General features: G+C 38.8%; 1 non-coding gene across 1 annotated transcript; it reads right to left on the reverse strand.

The window, feature by feature from the left end:
• Positions 1-19,531: 19,531 nt before the first annotated feature.
• Positions 19,532-19,635, reverse strand: LOC112768087 (small nucleolar RNA R71). Its single transcript, XR_003185525.1, has one exon. It is a non-coding gene; the product is annotated as a small nucleolar RNA R71 (small nucleolar RNA).
• Between the last annotated feature and the right edge of the window lie 711 nt (positions 19,636-20,346).

The raw sequence follows: 20,346 nt of genomic DNA on the forward strand, positions 1-20,346 counted from the left end.
CTGCGTGGTCTGAGTACACTACTACTTTAGTACCAAGTAAATAGGCTCGGAATTTATCCAGAGCAAAAACAATAGCAAGAAGCTCTTTCTCAGTAGTAGTGTAATTAGACTGAGCGGTGTCTAAAGTCTTAGACGCATAAGCAATTACAAAAGGATCCTTACCTTCACGCTGAGCCAGCGCCGCTCCTACTGTATGATTGGAAGCATCGCACATGATTTCAAATGGCTGGCTCCAGTCTGGTCCTCTCACAATTGGAGTTTGATTCAGGGCGGTCTTCAGTTTATCAAACGCTTGTTTGCAATCCTCACTGAACTCGAACTCAATATCTTTCTACAGTAGTCTGGATAAGGGTAGTGCTACCTTACTAAAGTCCTTAATGAATCTCCGGTAAAAACCTGCATGGCCAAGGAACGAACGGACTTCCCTCACAGAGGAGGGGTAAGGTAAACTAGAAATAACATCCACCTTTGCTGGATCTACAAAAATGCCAGTATTAGACACAACATGTCCTAGTACAATCCCTTGTTTTACCATAAAGTGACATTTTTCAAAATTCAATACAAGGTTTGTACTGACACATCTATCTAATACTCTAGATAAACTATCTAAGCAAAGGCTAAATGAATCACCATAAACGCTAAAATCATCCATAAAAACCTCCATACAGTTCTCAATAAGGTCAGAGAAAAGACTCATCATGCACCTTTGGAAAGTAGCTGGTGCATTGCATAAGCCAAAGGGCATTCTCTTATAAGTATAAGTTCCAAAAGAACATGTAAAAGTAGTCTTATCCTGATCTTCAGGAGCTATATGGATTTAAAAATAGCCTGTATAACCATCTAAAAAGTAATAATGGGATTTACCTGACAGGCGATCAAGCATCTGATCAATGAATAGCAAGGAATAATGATCCTTGCCAGTGGCTTGGTTGAGACGCCTATAGTCAATGCAAACCCTCCATGAATTCTGCACTCTAGTTGTCAAAAGCTCTTCATGCTTATTTCTTACTGTTGTGATTCCAGACTTCTTGGGCACCACTTGTACTGGACTGACCCATTCGCTATCTGAGATGGGGTAAATGATATCTGCTTCAAGTAGCCTGGTCACTTCTTTCTTGACAACTTCTAAGATGGTAGGATTCATTCTTCTTTGAGGTTGATGGACAGGCTTTTCTCCCTCTTCGAGGAATATTCTGTGCTCACAAACTTGAGGGTTGATGCCTACTATATCCACTAGGCTCCATCCAATTGCTTTCTTGTGTTTTTTCAGCACACTGAGTAGCTGTTCTTCTTGTTGAGAAGTAGGCTCCCTTGCAATGATAACTGGAAACTTCTGCTTGTCCTCAAGGTAAGCATACTTGAGGTGTGGAGGGAGGGGCTTTAATTCTAATTTCTGCTCATGGCCAGGCTCTGGATTATCTGGAGCTGGTGATAATGGTGAAGTGCTCTCATTGTCCTCAGAAAGTGTCCCCACACTTGGACCTTGTTCTATGTACTTCTCTTCTAATTCATCCTGGTGAACTTCAGCCATGGTTTCATCTATGATGTCACACTGGGAGATAGAATGATCATCCGGAGGGTGCTTCATAGCTCCATTTAAACTGAATTTTACTATTCTGCCATCTATTTCAAAAGAATAGGTTCCGGAAAATGAGTCCAGCTTGAACTTTGAAGTCTTCAGGAATGGTCTTCCAAGCAGGATTGATGATGGCCTTCCTGAGTCATTAGGGGGCATTTCCAGGATATAGAAGTCAATGGAAAATGTGAGCCCCTTAATGCTCACTAATACATCTTCAGCAATTCCAACCACTGTAATAATACTTTTATCTGCTAACACAAAACGAGCTGCCGACCTTTTTAAGGGAGGGAGCCTCAAAGTATCATATATAGACAAGGGCATTATACTAACACATGCTCCTAAATCACACATGCAGTCAGAAAATATCACACCTCCAATAGTATAATTAACCATAGATGGACCTGGATCACTACACTTCTCAGGTATACCTCCTATTAAAGCAGATATAGAACTACCTAAAGGAATAGTTTCCAATTCATTAATTTTGTCTTTATGTATACATAAATCTTTTAGAAACTTTGCATATTTAGGTATCTATTGAATGACATCAAAAAGGGGAACAGTTACCTCAACCTTTTTGAATATTTCTACCATTTTGGGATCAAGTTCCATCTGCTTCCTGGGCTTCCTTGCAACTTGTGAAAATGGGATAGGAAGGGCGTTTTCTTCTTCAACCATGTCTTGTATGTCCTCTTCCTCTTCAGCATCCTCTACTTCCACCACCTCTTCAGCTGAGGCATGTTCTGGTGGGTTTGGCTCCTCCTGATTCCTCTATTGCAGTGTGGTTCCAGACCTTAGGGTGATGGCATTGATGCCACCCTTTGGATTGGGTAAAGGTTGACAAGGGATTCCACTGGAGCTAGCATGTTGAGTGTTTGAAGTATTGGATGATCCCATCTGAGAGATGAGAGCTTGTATAGCGGATGTTAGACCGTTTAGTGAACTTTCCACATTCTTTTGTCTTTGCGCAATGGATTGAAACACCTCATCATTCGGAGAGGAATTAGAATAAATGATCTGAGGAACTTTTTGTTGGTTGTGCTGTGGTCCTTAGGATTGCCTCAGGTGAGGTGCTCTATAAGGATGGTTCTGGTTCTGGTTCTGCTGCCTGTTGTTATTATTCCACCTCTGATTTCCTTGATTGTCTCTGCCTCCTCTATTATTATTGTCCCTCCAGCCCTGGTTAGAATTTTCTCTCCAACCTTGGTTGGAATTGTCCTGCCATCCATGGTTGTAGCTGCCACCTTAATTGTATCCTTGATTGGGGGCGGTCATAGAAGTTATGAGTGGCTGCTACAGTATTGTCTTCCTGTTGGAGCTGCGGACATTCATCAGTATAATGACTATAATTAGCACAGATTCTGCATACTCTTTGTGAAACCAACTGTTGGCTTTGCTGTGGTGGAGGGGACTGAGCTTGTTGTTGACTTAACTGCATCTTCTTCAGTAAGTTGGTCATTTCACATATACTCTGAGTTAGAGCAGTAATCTCTCTGCTAGAGGATACCTCTGCAACAGCTTTTGACCGGCTTTGTTTCTGCCTGTGATTCCGAGTAGATTCAGCTAAATCGCTGATCAATTGCCATGCCTCATCAGTGGTCTTGTACTTTTTCATAGACCCATTGCTAGCACTTTCCAATGTGGTCTTATCTTGAGGCCTCATGCCCTATGTGACGTAGCCGAGCAACACTATATTGTCAATCATATGGTGGGGACATACATTCAGAAGATTGTTGAAGCGCTCCCAGTATTCGTAGAGAGTCTCGGATTCGTCCTGAACAATCATGGAAATGTCTTTCCTCAGTTTATCAGTAACTTCAGCTGGAAAGAATTTTTCCTCGGGTTGAGTGTAGTACCACTCTCTCGCCTTTCCCTCAAGAGAGAATGGGAAGGCTTTTAACAAAATAGAAATTTCATCTGCACCATCATGCCTGACAGTAGAACAGGCTGCTTGTAAAATCCCTAAGGTGCTTGATAGGCTCTTGAGCAAGTAAGCCATGAAACTTAGGCATCAAGTTGAGTAGTGCAGTCTTTATTTCAAAATCTGCAGCCACCGCTGGGTGATGCGCTTGAAACGGTTGCATAGTAAAATCAGGGGCTCCAGCTTCCTGGATAGTAACTCTCCTAGGTGCTGCCATGTCACCTGCACGTAAATCAACCGAATCAGTAGATAGGGAGCTTGTTTCTTCCTTACGTGACATTTCAGATTCGCCCTCGGAGAGGACTAACCGACGCTGAGCTTACCTTATACGTGAAATAGTTCTTTCAATCTCAGAATCAAATACTGGCAAGCTTGGATCAGGAAGTGAACGCGTCATTTAATGAAAGAAACATGCAGCTCATAGTAACAAAATAAAATAAAATGCAAATAAATAAATTTCAATCAATAACTTAGCACTCTATTGCAACTCCCCGGCAACGGCGCCAAAAATTGACGTGGCAGAAATTGGCAGATTAAGAAATTAATATAAGAGATACGTTGCAAGTACAGTTCTTAACCAACAAAAATCCGCTTATCAATTTAGAAGGGTTGTCACAAAATTAGAATTAAAATACTGAGAGTATGAATCCCAGGTCGTCTACCAACAAGTTGCAGAAAGATGTGCTATTTTATTAATCAGATGTTTTCAAAAATGGTTTTGAGTTTGATAACAGGAAATTAAATCAGAGAATTTATGTAATTTAAATAAAAATCTTGACCGGGAGTAGATTAGTCGAAAAGCCTATCCTTGTTGGAGTTCTCCCGAGATTAATTGATAATTGAAGGTTATTCTGCTTAGTTATCCTTTATCAGATAGAGGAAAGTTAAGCAAGTTGGAAATCTATTTCTATTCACAAGTTCTAATCCTCTCCCTTGGGAAGGATTAGTGTCAGTGACTAGAGGGTGATCCAACAATGAACCCAATTACCATTTTACTCTCGAGCATTCCAACTCAAGGTCCTCCTTTCAATCAACTCCTAATCAAGTTATGGAACTACTCGCTCATTATGAATGTAAACTTTATAAAATAGGAAGGAGAAATAAAGAAAGACATGATAAATAATAATCAAAAAGATCAATTAAAAATAAAAATAGTTCTTGTATTAATAAATTTTAAAAATAATTCAATAGTAACTCGGAATAAATTAAGGATATGAAAGAGTAAGTGACAAGTAAGGAAAACAAACTAGAGTAATGAAGTCTTGGCAGAGGTAATAACTCTTCTCAATATCCCAATCCAAAAAGCAATAAAAATAAAATCCTAAGAACTATGAATGTGTAGAGAGAAAACCTAGAGGAGGAGTAAAGTCAGATTTGAAACTAAAAACTATATGGAATGAACGTCTCCCCTGGTCTCTGCATGTTCCCTGGCTCTAATCTGCTTTTCTGGGCCGAAAACTGGGTCAAAACATGGCCCAAAATCACCCCCAGCGAATTCTGTAAATTCTGCAGATCGCGCACGTCACGCGATCGCGTCATCTACGCGTTCGCGTCATCCAGCATTTTACCTTGCCAAGCGTGCGTGTCGTCCACGCATTCGCGTCACTTGTGCAGTTTCCAATCCATGCGTTCGCGTCAGGCACGCGAGCGCGTCACTGCAATTTCCTCTATTTTGCCCGGTCGCGTGAGCCGTGCGTCCGCATCGTTTCTCGCTGGTCATCTCCTTAATTTCTTGTGTTCCTTCCATTTTTGCAAGCCTCCTCTCTAATTTCCAAGTCATTCCTGCCCTATAAAGCCTGAAACACTTAACACACTGATGAGTATTTTGGAGGAAAAATAATTTTCTCCCAAAACACACAAATCTAACCGGCAAGTGTACCGGGTCGCATCAAGTAATAAAAACTCACGGGAGTGAGGTCGATCCCACAGGGATTGAAGGATTGAGCAATTTTAGTTTAGTGGTTGATTTAGTCAAGCGAATCAAGATTTGGTTGAGTGTTTTGTGATGTGTAGAAATTAAATTGCATGGAAGTAAAGAGAATAGGGAATTAAAGTGCTAAATCTTAAAGAACAAGAAATTAAATAGCAGAAACTTAGAATGCAAGAAATGTAAATAGCGGAATCTTAAAGTGCAAGAAATGTAACGGCTGGAATTGTAAAGGGAATTGGGGATTGGATTTGCAGAATTTAAACAAGGAAAAGTTGAATTGCATTAAACAGAAGAGTAAAAGGGAATTGGGATTGAATCGGATCTGAAACAGAAAAGTAAATGAACATATAAAGCAGTAAACAGAGAATTGAAAATGGGAAATCAGATCTCAGGACCCAGAGACTAGAAAACCAAGTCTAGATCTCAATGCCTTCCTAGATCCAATAAGAACAATTGAAAGGAAATTGTAAATTGCAAGGAAAGTAGATGAGAAGCAAGTAACAGAAACGGAAATTCAATTAAGCAGTAAATAAACAGAGAGATCCAAGGATGAGATTGAAACAGAATTTCTTCAATTCTCCAACCCAAGATCCAAGACAATTGTAATTGAAATTGAAAGCAATAAAACTGAGAGGAAGAGAAGTAAATTCTCCTTCCCCAAGACAAAGAAATTAAAGATCACTCAATATCAAAAGCTCTCCGAAAACTATTATGAAAATTCCAAAAGAAAGCTCCCCGAAGAACTTGAATTCTATCCTATTTATACACTTTCTTCCAATGATCTTCAAGCTTTGAGTTGGGCCTTTGCTCTTGGTAGAATTGGGTTGAAAGAGGCCTTGGTTGATTGCTCTTGATGTTTGGAGAAGAACCAAAGTGAACCAATTGAACCGGGTTGGAGTTTTGCAAAAGTTGGACCAAAAGTTTGAGCAAAAGTTAGGGGTCTAACTTTTGCTCCAACTTTTCATATCAGCTAGCACCACTTTGCTGATATGAACGTTGGTGCCAACGTTAGGGGTCTAACTTTGGCCCTAACGTTGGCCTTTCCTTGAGTACTTGTGGCGCCAACGTTAGCCACCAAGTTAGGGGGCTAACGTTGGCGCAAACTTTTGCTCCTCCTTGTGATTTTCATGTGCCAACGTTAGCCTCAAAGTTAGGGGGCTAACGTTGGCGCAAACTTTTGGTGCCCAGGGAGGTTTTCTTCATGCCAACGTTAGCCTCAAAGTTAGGGGGCTAACGTTGGCGCAAACTTTTGGTTCCCAGGGGTGAATTTCATGTGCCAACGTTAGCCTCAAAGTTAGGGGGCTAACGTTGGCTCAAACTTTTGGTACCCAGGGAGTGATTTTCAAGTTCCAACGTTAGCCTCCAAGTTAGGGGGCTAACGTTGGGGCTAACTTTTCAACCAAAAGTTTGTGCAAAAGTTTGATGCTAACTTTAGGTCCAGCCTTTTGCTTCCTGGTTCAATTTCACTTATTCCATTGTCCTCTCTTCACTCCTATCCATTCCTTCTTGCTTCAACCTTTCTCCAAGCTTTCTTCACCTATCATTAATCAACCAAACACATCAAAGCTATGCTCATAATCATGAGATCTTCATTCTATCATAATATGCAACAATTATAGCATAAAACCTCATGAAATGGCATGAATTCATACATGGTTGATTCAATCAAGGGAAACATGAAAATCTACTCAATTAGCTTGCTTATGGTTCAAGAAAGTGCATAATTCTAATGAAAACAAAAGAAAAAGACTAGTTAAAATAGGCTAGGATGACTTGTCATCACAACACCAAACTTAAAGCTTGCTTGTCCCCAAGCAAGAAAAGATTTATTGAGAAGAAAGAATGAAATGGAAGAGGATGTTCATGCTAGTAGAGTATTATTGATAGTTCATGGAGTTTTGTGTGGATATGTAAATACTCACTTCTTACTGACTCCTAGGCCTAGAAAGTCTCCTTCAAGCTTCAAGTAACATACTGCTATGACCTCTCATTATTCCTTTATCCTTGGCTATTACTTTGTTTATAAGCTTTATTTGAGTGTCATGTGTAGCAAGTTCATTTTCTTTTCTTTATACTTGACACATTATTCACCATAGACACTTGGCTCACATTCTTTTTTAAAACATTGATGCCCAGCACCTCCTTGGGTTACTAAATGCCTTGTAGTTAGGTTGCTCTTGATAGTGGACTTTCAGCTGATGATCCCGGATTAGTTAACCCAAGTCACCGAGTGTTGATGCACTCCTAAGAGCTTACTAATCCAAGCAGATCCTAGTACAAAGACACCACAGGCATATATTTTAAAGTTCAAGCTATTGGTGTCCAGCTTTGTTTCTTTTTGTTTCCTTTTGTTCTGCCACTTTTTGGCTATCTTTTTTTTCTTTCCTTCTTTTTGTTTTTCTTTCTAACCAAGAAATTTTTTATTTAATTGAGATTCATAGACAGTAGGCCACTCTTTACTTAGAAGGAGATATCCTGGCTCTTTATTCACTAAAAGTGAGCTATTATACAATCACACACATATCACCACTTACTTTTATTCTACTTCTATCTAACAGAGACCATCTTGCTTCACATTCAAACTTTTTCTTTTATTGAACTTAAAGATGTAGGGGACAACACATGCTTCTTGTCAAGTGAAAATAAACACACAAGCACACACATAAACTAGCCTACTTATTTTAAAAGAAACAAACATAATGCAAAGACTTTTAATTAAAAAGAACTACTTAAAAATGCAAAGACAACTTAGAACAGATAGAATGCATGCTTTTTTCTTTGTAGTGATGAACAAGGAGCAAGTCCACCTTTCATTTGTCATGCCTTTTCTTTCTCCTTTCATACACTTGGCTGCTAGTGTTCCCACCATCCGTGTTTGGTGCCTGTTGACCTTGCCAAAAGCCAGCTTTATTCATAGCCTCCTTCACTCTATCTTCAAGTCTCATAGCTCTGCTTACTTCTACCTCACTTCTCTTTTTGAAGAATTCATCAAAAGTTGGGAAAGCCGGATCCATGTTGTGCAAATGTTCTCCAATATAGTTCAGTTTGATTTGGCTATTGATGTTGTAATCGGCTTGCACTTCATACCTTGCATCTTGGAGTGTTGTGAACTCTTTGAGAGCCCTCAAATTTTCAGCTTGCATTTGTTCCAACTTCCCAAAAGATTCATGAGATTGAAAGGCATGTTCCTCTTGCATCACAAGGAATCTTGACTCGAATTCACTTTGTTTGTTCATTATTCTTAGCTCCCTTTCTTCTTGTGCTTGTTGGTTTTTCATGTACAGAGAATGGTATTCCTCTTGCCTTTCTTGGATTCTCGTGTACTGTTGAGACAATCTTCCTATTGCTTCTTGCATTTGAGTCATATCCATATTGCCATGTGGGAAAAAGTGTGGCTGTTCCTCCTCCTCTTGTGGTTCTTCTTCTATGTGTGGCTCATCTTCTTCCATTGGTTCTTCTCTTTCCCTTCCTCCATGTGGTCTTCGGCCTTGATGTGCTTCAAGGGGCATCATCATTCGTTCAATGGTTATGGGCATGCCTTGGCTTAACCACATTGGATTTTCCTCTTCCATTGGAACTTTAGCCTTTGCACACAACCTCCAAATGGTACTCGGATAGTACAACCAAGATCCGGCCGAATTCTTCTCAGCCAGCTTTTGAATGTCTTTTGCAAGGATTTCATGAACTCTTATCTCTCCTCCCACAATGATGCAATGTAGCATCACGGCTCTCTCCCTGTTAACTTCTGAGGTGTTCACTGTGCCCAGAATTGATCTTTTCATTAACTCATACCATCCTTTTGCTTCCGGGGTGAGGTTACATCTCTTCAGGTACTTATATCTGTTCTTGTTATCTCCTTCCCACTCTGAGTTCTCCAAACAAATGTCTCTCGCAATCTCCTCATAATCCTGATCCTCATTCAATCTTTGTTGGTATCCCGGTTCATCAAAGCGGACTGACTTTAGTTTCAAGACTTTCTTGATTGCATCCGGGCTAAAGTCTACTTCCACCCCCGCACATAGCTCTTGTACGTTGGGGGCTCACGCATGTCAAGCCTTGGGACATTTGCATAGAACTCTCTTATGATATTGGCATTGATTCGGGTGGCTGGTGATGCAAGTTCCTCCCACCTCCTCTTCCGAATTTTGTCCTTCATTTCTTGACATCCATCATCCGGCAACAAGAATGGAATTTCAGGATAGATTCTTTTCTCGTTCATCCATTGAATTTGCATTTGATGAAACCAAGACTTGAATCTTCGTTGGTCATATTCATGTGTGTCTTCCTCCACTATGGGATCTTTTCCTTTTCTTCGTTTGGTTCTTGAGGAGGAGGCCATGGTCACTTGGTTGGTTGAGAAGGAGTGTGAAGAATGTTGGAGAGTTTGATGTGTGTTTGGAGCAAAAAGAAATTGAGACCGGACTTGCTATGACAAGAAATGATGAAGAGAAGTTTAAGTGGTTGGAGTTTAAAGTAAGAGAAATGTTGCACAAAGCTTGTTATGTTGAGGAGTGATTCGGTCATGTACATGGCTTGAAGGTGGTATGCTTTTAAATGAGCAATGAATGGTTGGGATGCAATTAGACTTATGGAGATCAAAGGTATGCATGTAAGGATGAATGAAGACAAAGTTTGCTCCTTCCCTTGCCTTTGCCGTGCTCATTCTCAAGGAGTGGCAGATTTCTTTTTCGAGGCATGTGATGGGATTTTGTCTTCATGCTAAGCTTTCCTTTGTCTTGTCTTTTTCTTTGAAGATTCTTTGACCTCCTAGTCACCACAACAAGACAACATACATTAGTCTTATCCAACCGTAGCAAGAGTGTTCTTTTTATTAATACTATGTGAACCATAAATTCTTATATCATTTGAACCGTGACACTCTCTCTTGAAGACACCAAACTTAATGTTTGGTCATATATAAAGAAAATAAGTATCTTCCTCCAATTAGTGAGATTCAAATGTTAAATGTTCATAAGAATTGTTTTCATCATACTTTCTTTTTCTCTTTTTTTTTTCATGAAGGATCAATTGTATCCCTAAATCGGTGCATCAAGGTTTGATGAACACCAAACTTGTTTCTTGTCAAAGGGTACATCACAATTAATGCCTTCATTACCGGAAAAGAATTTTTTCATTTATAAGATTTTGAAAAACAACAAATGTATGATTATTGATGCATGAGTTTCTACTTTTCATGAAGCTATGTGGACACCAAACTTAGTGTTCGGCCATATGCTTTGTCAAGATACTCCAAACATGCAAAATGGAATTATTTGTAACATTGGTTTAGTGTGCTTGAAGGCACACCAAACTTAGCATATGTTTCAAAATAGTGCATGCAGTCAATGGACATGTTTATGAAAAGAGAAAAGAATTCATGCTCAATTGATCATAACTTATTGAATTTAAAATGATATGAATCTTAAAGCATGGGTTGCCTCCCATGGAGCGCTCTTTTATTGTCATTAGCTTGACATTGAGGCTTTCTTTTATGGTGGTTGGTGCTTGTAGGGCCTCAATTTGTCTCCTCTGACCGTGATCCTCTTCTTTGTTCTCTGGTGTTCAATTTCAGCATGCTCTAATGATAGTATGTTGCTGACAGTGTAGTAATCCTCGGTTTGTTGATTTGCCCCCAGCTGTTGATATATCAGTTGCACTTTGTCACCTTTGGAAAGCCCCTCTGTTGGAATCTTTCTGTTCTTCCAACCCCTTTTTGCTTTGTTTCTGCGTTTCATCTTTCCTTTTGTTGTTCTTTCTTTTCTGGCCGTAGGTTTTCCTTGGGGTCCTCTCTTCTCAGTGGCCAATACTCTAATATCCTCTTGGGCTTTTTCATCAGTCTGCACAATCCTTAGCATTGGGATGTTGCTGTGACTTTCCTGGTCATTTTTCATATAGTCTTTCTTCTCCTTGCTAAATTGTGCCTCTGGTAATACCTTCAGAGTGACACTCTGGTCATACATCCTGAGAGTTAATTCCCCTTCCTCTACGTCTATGATAGCTCTAGCAGTGGCCAAGAATGGCCTTCCCAGTATAACAGAGTCACCATCATCATCGTTTGATTCTAGAACCACAAAATCAGCAGGGTATATAAAACTGTCCACCTTGACCAAAAGATTTTCAATTACACCCCTGGGGTATACCATTGACTTGTCTACCAGCTCCAGAGACATTTGTACTGGTTTGACCTCCTCTATATGCAGCTTTTTCACCAAGGAAGATGGTATTAAGTTAATACTTGCTCCGAGATCGCACATTGCTTTAGTGATGGTCAATTCCCCAATGGTGCAAGGCAACAGGAAGCTCCCTGGGTCCTCAAGCTTGGGAGGAAGCCCCTTTTGAATCAAGGCCCTGCATTCCTCAGTAATCATTATGGTTTCTTTCTCATCCCAACTTCTTTTCTTGTTGACAAGCTCCTTCAAGAATTTGGCATACAGAGGCATTTGCTCAAGTGCTTCAGCCAAGGGGATATTGATTTCCAGCTTCTTAAAAATCTCAAGGAATTTGTGAAAATGCTGGTCTTTAACCTCTTTGTTAAACCTCTGGGGGTATGGCAGTGGGGGTGTGATGCTCTTTCCTATTTGCTGCTGTCCCTGAGCTACTACCTTTGAGCTATGTGGCTGGTTATCCTTCTCTTTAAGTTTCTCAGTACTTTTGTTTGGCATCACAACTTGCTCCTTAGCCTCATCTGCCTTTGTTTGATTCTCATCCTCCGTTGGTTCTTTGATGTTCTCTGCTTGCTTCCTTGTAGTGTCATTGTTGCTTATCAATGTTCTCCCACTCCTTAATTGTATTGCCTTGCATTCTTCCTTGGGATTTGGAATTGTGTCACTGGGCAGTGAGTTTGAAGGTCTCTCAACAGATACTTGCTTGGAGAGTTGCCCCATCTGTCTCTCTAGGCTCTTCAGGGAGGCTTCCTGATTCTTGGTTACCATTTCCTGGTGTTTCAACATTTTGTCTATCATGGCCTCCAAGTGAGTGATTCTTTAGGCTTCAGGTGATACTTGAGGTGGGTTATGAGATGTGGGTGGTGGATGGTAGGCATTTTGGTTGGTGGGTTGGTTATTAGATTGGTATTGGTTGATGTTGGGGTAGTTGTTTTGAGGTTTTCTGTAGGGGTTTTGGTTAGTCTGCTGCTGGTTGTGGTTTTAGTTGCTTCTTGGGTTGTGCTGGTTTGAGTTCCTCTGCCATGGTTGTTGGTTTTGGGTATGGTTATCTCCCCATCTGAGGTTTGGGTGGTTCTTCCAGGATGGATTGTATGTATCACCATACACTTCATTTGGTCCTTGGTTGTGCATATACTGTACTTGCTCTTGTTGTTGTTCTTCTTGAGTTTCTTCACTCTGTCCCCATGTGGTTGATGGTTGGCCAGTGTTAACTGCTGCAACTTGGAGACTATCAATCCTCTTGGCCATTTGCTCAAATTATTGTTGAATTTGTTGCTGCATCATCTTGTTTTGAGCTAGGATTGAATCCACTCCTTCTAGCTCCATTACTCCTCTCCTTTGTGATGATTGGCGGCCTCTTTGATGAGCAAAGAAATATTGGTTGTTGGACACCATATCAATGAGTTCTTGAGCCTCTTCTGCAGTTTTCATGAGTTGCAAGGAACCTCCAGCTGAATGATCCAAAGCTTCCTGGGATTTCAGTGTTAGGCCTTCATAGAAGTTTTGAAGCTTCTCCCACTCATTAAACATGGCAGGGGGACATTTCCTTATCAGAGCCTTGTACCTCTCCCATGCCTCATAGATGGGTTCGGCCTCCATTTGTGTAAATGTTTGAACCTCAGCCTTTAACCTTATAATCCTCTGAGGTGGATAAAATTTTGCAAAGAACTTAGTTACCAAATCATCCCAGTTGTTGATGCTGTCCCTTGGAAAAGATTCCAACCATTGAGTGGCTTTGTCCCTGAGAGAAAATGGGAATAGCATCAGCTTGTAACTATCAGGAGGCACACCATTAGTTTTAATAGTGTTGCATATCCTCAAGAAAGTGGATAAGTGTTGGTGTGGGTCTTCAAGTGGTCCTCCACCAAAAGAGCAATTGTTTTGAACCAAAGTGATGAGTTGTGGCTTCTTGAGTTCAAAATTGTTAGCATTGACATTTGGAGCCAAGATGCTGCTCCCACAATGTCTAGGATTTGCAAAGGTATAGGAAGCCAAAACTCTCCTCTGGGGTGGGTTGTCATTGTTGTTGTCTTCTCCACCTGGTGGATTGGTTAAATGTTCCTCCATCTCTTGGAATTCTTCGTCTGATTCCTCTTCTCCAACAATATTTTTTCCTCTTTCAGCTCTTCTTAACCTCCTGAGAGTTCTTACGTCTTGTTCATAAAAATTGGGTATGGTTCTTCTTGTACCTGACATACAAGCAGAGCATGAGAAATGCACAAAACCAGTGACACTTCAATTTACTGCTAGATTGAAGTGTTAGTTAGTTTAAGCAAAAAATCAAACAGTTAGTGGGTTAATCAAAATTAAAGAAAAAGTGCTTGATCTAGATCACCACCTCACTTAATCATTGTCAATCTAATCAATCCCCGGCAACGGCGCCAAAAACTTGATAAGTATTTTGGAGGAAAAATAAATTTCTCCCAAAACACACAAATCTAACCGGCAAGTGTACCGGGTCGCATCAAGTAATAAAAACTCACGGGAGTGAGGTCGATCCCACAGGGATTGAAGGATTGAGCAATTTTAGTTTAGTGGTTGATTTAGTCAAGCGAATCAAGATTTGGTTGAGTGTTTTGTGATGTGCAGAAATTAAATTGCATGGAAGTAAAGAGAATAGGGAATTAAAGTGCTGAATCTTAAAGAACAAGAAATTAAATAGCAGAAACTTAGAATGCAAGAAATGTAAATAGCGGAATCTTAAAGTGCAAGAAATGTAACGGCTGGAATTGTAAAGGGAATTGGGGATTGGATTTACAGAATTTAAACAAGGAAAAGTTGAATTGCATTAAACAGAAGAGTAAAAGGGAATTGGGATTGAATCGGATCTGAAACAGAAAAGTAAATGAACATATAAAGCAGTAAACAGAGAATTGAAAATGGGAAATCAGATCTCAGGACCCAGAGACTAGAAAACCAAGTCTAGATCTCAATGCCTTCCTAGATCCAATAAGAACAATTGAAAGGAAATTGTAAATTGCAAGGAAAGTAGATGAGAAGCAAGTAACAGAAACGGAAATTCAATTAAGCAGTAAATAAATAGAGAGATCCAAGGATGAGATTGAAACAGAATTTCTTCAATTCTCCAACCTAAGATCCAAGACAATTGTAATTGAAATTGAAAGCAATAAAACTGAGAGGAAGAGAAGTAAAGTCTCCTTCCCTAAGACAAAGAAATTAAAGATCACTCAATATCAAAAGCTCTCCGAAAAGTATTATGAAAATTCCAAAAGAAAGCTCCCCGAAGAACTTGAATTCTATCCTATTTATACACTTTCTTCCAATGATCTTCAAGCTTTGAGTTGGGCCTTTGCTCTTGGTGGAATTGGGTTGAAAGAGGCCTTGGTTGATTGCTCTTGAAGTTTGGAGAAGAACCAAAGTGATCCAATTGAACCGGGTTGGAGTTTTGCAAAAGTTGGACCAAAAGTTTGAGCAAAAGTTAGGGGTCTAACTTTTGCTCCAACTTTTCATATCAGCTAGCACCATTTTGCTGATATGAACGTTGGTGCCAACGTTAGGGGTCTAACTTTGGCCCTAACGTTGGCCTTGCCTTGAGTACTTGTGGCGCCAACGTTAGCCACCAAGTTAGGGGGCTAACGTTGGCACAAACTTTTGCTCCTCCTTGTGATTTTCATGTGCCAACGTTAGCCTCAAAGTTAGGGGGCTAATGTTGGCGCAAACTTTTGGTGCCCAGGGAGGTTTTCTTCATGCCAACGTTAGCCTCAAAGTTAGGGGGCTAACGTTGGCGCAAACTTTTGGTGCCCAGGGGTGAATTTCATGTGCCAACGTTAGCCTCAAAGTTAGGGGGCTAACGTTGGCTCAAACTTTTGGTACCCAGGGAGTGATTTTCAAGTTCCAACGTTAGCCTCCAAGTTAGGGGGCTAACGTTGGGGCTAACTTTTCAACTAAAAGTTTGTGCAAAAGTTTGATGCTAACTTTAGGTCCAGCTTTTTGCTTCCTGGTTCAATTTCACTTATTCCATTGTCCTCTCTTCACTCCTATCCATTCCTTCTTACTTCAACCTTTCTCCAAGCTTTCTTCACCTATCATTAATCAACCAAACACATCAAAGCTATGCTCATAATCATGAGATCTTCATTCTATCATAATATGCAACAATTATAGCATAAAACCTCATGAAATGGCATGAATTCATACATGGTTGATTCAATCAAGGGAAACATGAAAATCTACTCAATTAGCTTGCTTATGGTTCAAGAAAGTGCATAATTCTAATGAAAACAAAAGAAAAAGACTAGTTAAAATAGGCTAGGATGACTTGTCATCACACACAGATCACGGCATCGAATGGAATAAAGAAGAATTAAAATACATAATTAAAAGTCTCTAGGAAGCAAGTTTTCAACCATGGAGTAATTTTTGGAAGGAGTTGTAAATACATGCTAATCATATGAATAAGTGGGTAAAGATTTGATAAAACCACACAATTAAACACAATATAGACCATAAAATAATGGTTTATCACTGGCCTCACAGCCATGCCTAGACCTTCATCACTTATGTATTATCAACAGTGGAGTTTCTACACCTCATAGATTAAGGTGTTGAGCTCTGCTGTTCCTCATGAATTAATGCAAAGTACTATTGTTCTTCTATTCAATTCAAGCTTATTCTTATTCTAAGATATTCACTCGCACTTCAACCTGATGAATGTGATGACCCGTGACACTCATCATCATTATCACTTATGAACACGTGCCTGACAACTACTTCCGTTCTATCTGCAATAGCTTGAGTGTGTATCTCTTGGCCTCCTGGTTCACGATGCATGATTGCCTCTCCTGACAACAGAGCATTCCATTCCGTGAGATCAGAGTCTTCGTGGTATAGGCTAGAATCATTGGCAGCATTCTTGAGATCCGAAAAGTCTAAACCATGTCTGTGGTATTCTGAGTAGGATCTGGGAAGGGATGACTGTGACGAGCTTCAAACTTGCGAATGTTGGGCGCAGTGACAGTGTGCAAAAGGACAATGGTCCTATTCCGACGCTAGCGGGAACCGATAGATGATTAGCCGTGCGGTGACAGCACATATGGATTTGTTTTCATCCGAGAGGATCATACAGCTTGCCATGGAAGGAGGTAACGCATGGTTGGAAGAAGGCAATAGGAAAGCAGAAGTTTAGAAGCAACAAAGCATCTCCAGACGCTTATCTGAAATTCCCACCAATGAATTACATAAGTATCTCTATCTTATTTTCTGTTTTATTTATATTTTAATTACCAAAACTCATAACCATTTGAATCAGCCTGACTGAGATTTTCAAGGATGACCATAGCTTGCTTCAAGCTGACAATCTCCATGGGATCGACCCTTACTCACGTAAGCTTTATTACTTGGACGACCCAGTGCACTTGCTGGTCAGTTACACGGAATTGTGAAGAAGTCTTGAGATCACGTTCTCCCACACTAAGTTTTTGGCACTATAGCCAGGGAATGAACAATCACGATTCTGGCGAACCAAGTTTTTGGCACCGTTTCCGGGGATTGTTCGAGTTTGGACAACTGACGGTTCATCTTGTTGCTCAGATTAGGTAATTTTATTTTAATTTTAAGCTTTTTATTTTTGAAAAAAATTCAAAAAAAATTATTATATATTTTATTTTATTCTTCAGAATTTTTAAGAACGAATTCTAGAGTTTCATTATGATCTGTTGAAGCCTGGCTGGCTGTCAAGCCATGTCTAATTCTTTTGACCGAGGCTTCCACTTATCATTGCAGGAGCCTTTTAATTCCCATCAATTTGGCTGTTGTATGTAATGCTCTACTGAAGTTTGGCTGGCCATTGGCCATGTCTAATCTTTTGGATCGAAGCTTTCACATAAAGCTTGGCTGGCTATTAAGCCATGTCTAAATTTTTGGACCGGAGCTTTAGACTAACATTGCATGATTCCTGGAATTCTTATTAAAAATTTTGTATCTTTTTATTTTCTTTTTCCAAATTAATTTTTGAAAAATAAAAAAAAATTATAAAATCATAAAAACCAAAAATTTTATGTTTCTTGTTTGAGTCTTGTGTCAAATTTAAAGTTTCATGTCAATTGCATGTTTTAATTTTTTTCTTTAAATTTTCGAAAATTTATGCATGTGTTCTTCATTGATCTTCAAGTTGTTCTTGATGATTGTCTTTGTTTGATCTTTACATTTTCTTGTTTTGCGTCTTTTCTTGTTTTTCATATGCATTCTTGAATTATTAGTGTCTAAAGTTTAAAAATTTTTAAGTTTGGTGTCTTGCATGTTTTTCTTTTCTTAAAAATTTTCAAAAACATGTTGTTGGTGTTCATCATGATCTTCAAAGTGTTCTTGGTGTTCATCTTGACATTCAAAGTATTCTTGCATGCATTAGTTATTTTGATTTTAATTTCTTATGTCTTGTGTCTGTTTGATGTTTTTCTCTTTCCTCATTGATTTCAAAAATCAAAAAAATATCTTTCTCTTTATTTTGGTCATAATTTTTGAAATTTTGAATTGATTTGGTCAAAAGTTTTTAAAATTTAGTTGTTTCTTGTTAGTCAAGTCAAAATTTCAAATTAAAAATTCTACCTTTTTCAAATCTTTTTCAAAAATAAAATCTTTTTCATTTTTTTATTTTCGAAAATTTCAAAATTGATTTTCAAAATCTTTTTCTTATTTTTATTTCATATTTTTGAAATTAATGCTAACATTTAATGTTTAAATTCAAAAAATTTCAAGTTGTTACTTGCCTATTAAGAAAGGATCAATCTTTAAATTCTAGAATCATATATTTTAGTTTCTTGTTTGTCAAGTAATCAACTTTAATTTCAAAAATCAAATCTTTTAATTTTCCTTTTTAAATCTTTTTCAAAATAAATTTCAATCATATATTTTTCAAAATCAATTTCAAAATCTTCTCTAACTTCTTATCTTTTCAAAATTGATTTTCAAATCTTTTTCAATTAACTACTTGACTTTTTGTTTGATTTTAAAAGTTTACTATTTCAATCATATCTTTTTTCAAAACCACCTAACTACCTTTTTCTCTCTCTAATTTTCGAAAACTCCTCACCACTTTTTCAAAATTCTTTTTAATTAACTAATTATTTTAAATTTTAATTTAATTTTATTCCTTTTTATAATTTTCGAATACTAACCAATAATTAAAATAAAAACAAAAATATTTTCCTTTTATTTTAATTTAAAATTTGAATTCTCTCTCTCTCATCTCTTTCTATTTATTTATTTATTTACTAACACTTCTCTTCTTCTTATAATTCGAACCCTCTCTCCCTCTCTGTGTTCGAATTCTTCATCTTCTCTCTTCTTCATTTTACTCTTCTATTCTTCTACTCACATAAAAGAATCTCTATACTGTGACATAGAGGATTCATATTCTTTTTTGTTCTCTTCTTTTTCATATGAGCAAGAGCAAGGATAAGAACATTCTTGTTGAAGCTGATCCGGAACCTGAAAGGACTCTAAAGAGGAAACTAAGAAAAGCTAAAGAACAACACTCTGGAGAGGACCTGACAGAATTTTTTGAAAAAGAAGAAGAGATGGCCGAACCCAATAACAATGGTGGAGATGCAAGGAAGATGCTTGGTGAATTTATTGCACCCTCTTCTGACTTCTGTGGAAGGAGCATCTCAATTCCTGCAATTGGAGCAAACAACTTTGAGCTTAAGCCTCAATTAGTTTCTCTAATGCAGCAGAATTGCAAGTTTCATGGACTTCCATTGGAAGATCCTCATCAGTTCTTAGCTGAATTCTTGTAAATCTGTGATACTGTTAAGACCAATGGAGTTAATCCTGAGGTCTACAGACTTATGCTTTTCCCCTTTGCTGTGAGAGATAGAGCTAGGACATGGTTGGACTCACAACCTAAAGATAGCCTGAACTCTTGGGAAAAGTTGGTCAATGCTTTCTTGGCCAAGTTCTTTCCACCTCAAAAGTTGAGTAAGCTTAGAGTGGAAGTCTAAACCTTCAGACAGAAGGAAGGTGAATCCCTCTATGAAGCTTGGGAAAGATACAAGCAATTGATCAGAAGGTATCCTTTTGACATGTTTTCAGAATGGAGCATCATATGTATATTCTATGATGGTCTGTCTGAATTGTCCAAGATGTCATTGGACCACTCTGTTGGAGTATCTCTTCATCTGAAGAAGACGCCTGCAGAAGCCCAGGAACTCATTGAAATGGTTGCAAATAACCAGTTCATGTACACTTCTGAAAGGAATCCTGTGAATAATGGGATAACTCAGAAGAAAGGAGTTCTTGAGATTGATACCATGAATACAATATTGGCTCAGAATAAAATATTGACTCAGCAAGTCAATATGATTTCTCAGAGTCTGTCTGGAATGCAAGCTGCAACAGGCAGTACTAAGGAAGCTTCCCTTGAAGAAGAAGACTATGACCCTGAGCATCCTGCAATGGAAGAGGTGAATTACATGGGAGAATCCTATGGAAACACCTATAATCCTTCATAGAGGGATCATCCTAATCTCTCATGGAAAGATCAACAAAAGCCTAATCAAGGCTTCAATAATAATAATGGTGGGAGAAATAGGTTTGGCAATAGCAAACCTTTTCCATCATCTTCTCAGCAACAGATAGAGAATTCTAAGCAGAGCTACTCTGACTTAGCAACTGTAGTCTCTGATCTATCTAAGACCACTCTCAGTTTCATGACTGAAGCAAGGTCCTCCATTAGAAATTTGGAGGCATAAGTGGGTCAGCTGAGTAAAAGAGTTACTAAACTCCCTCCTAGTAC

The sequence above is a fragment of the Arachis hypogaea genome, chromosome 17 (assembly GCF_003086295.3).
Source record: "Arachis hypogaea cultivar Tifrunner chromosome 17, arahy.Tifrunner.gnm2.J5K5, whole genome shotgun sequence".
Classification (NCBI taxonomy): Eukaryota; Viridiplantae; Streptophyta; class Magnoliopsida; order Fabales; family Fabaceae; genus Arachis; species Arachis hypogaea.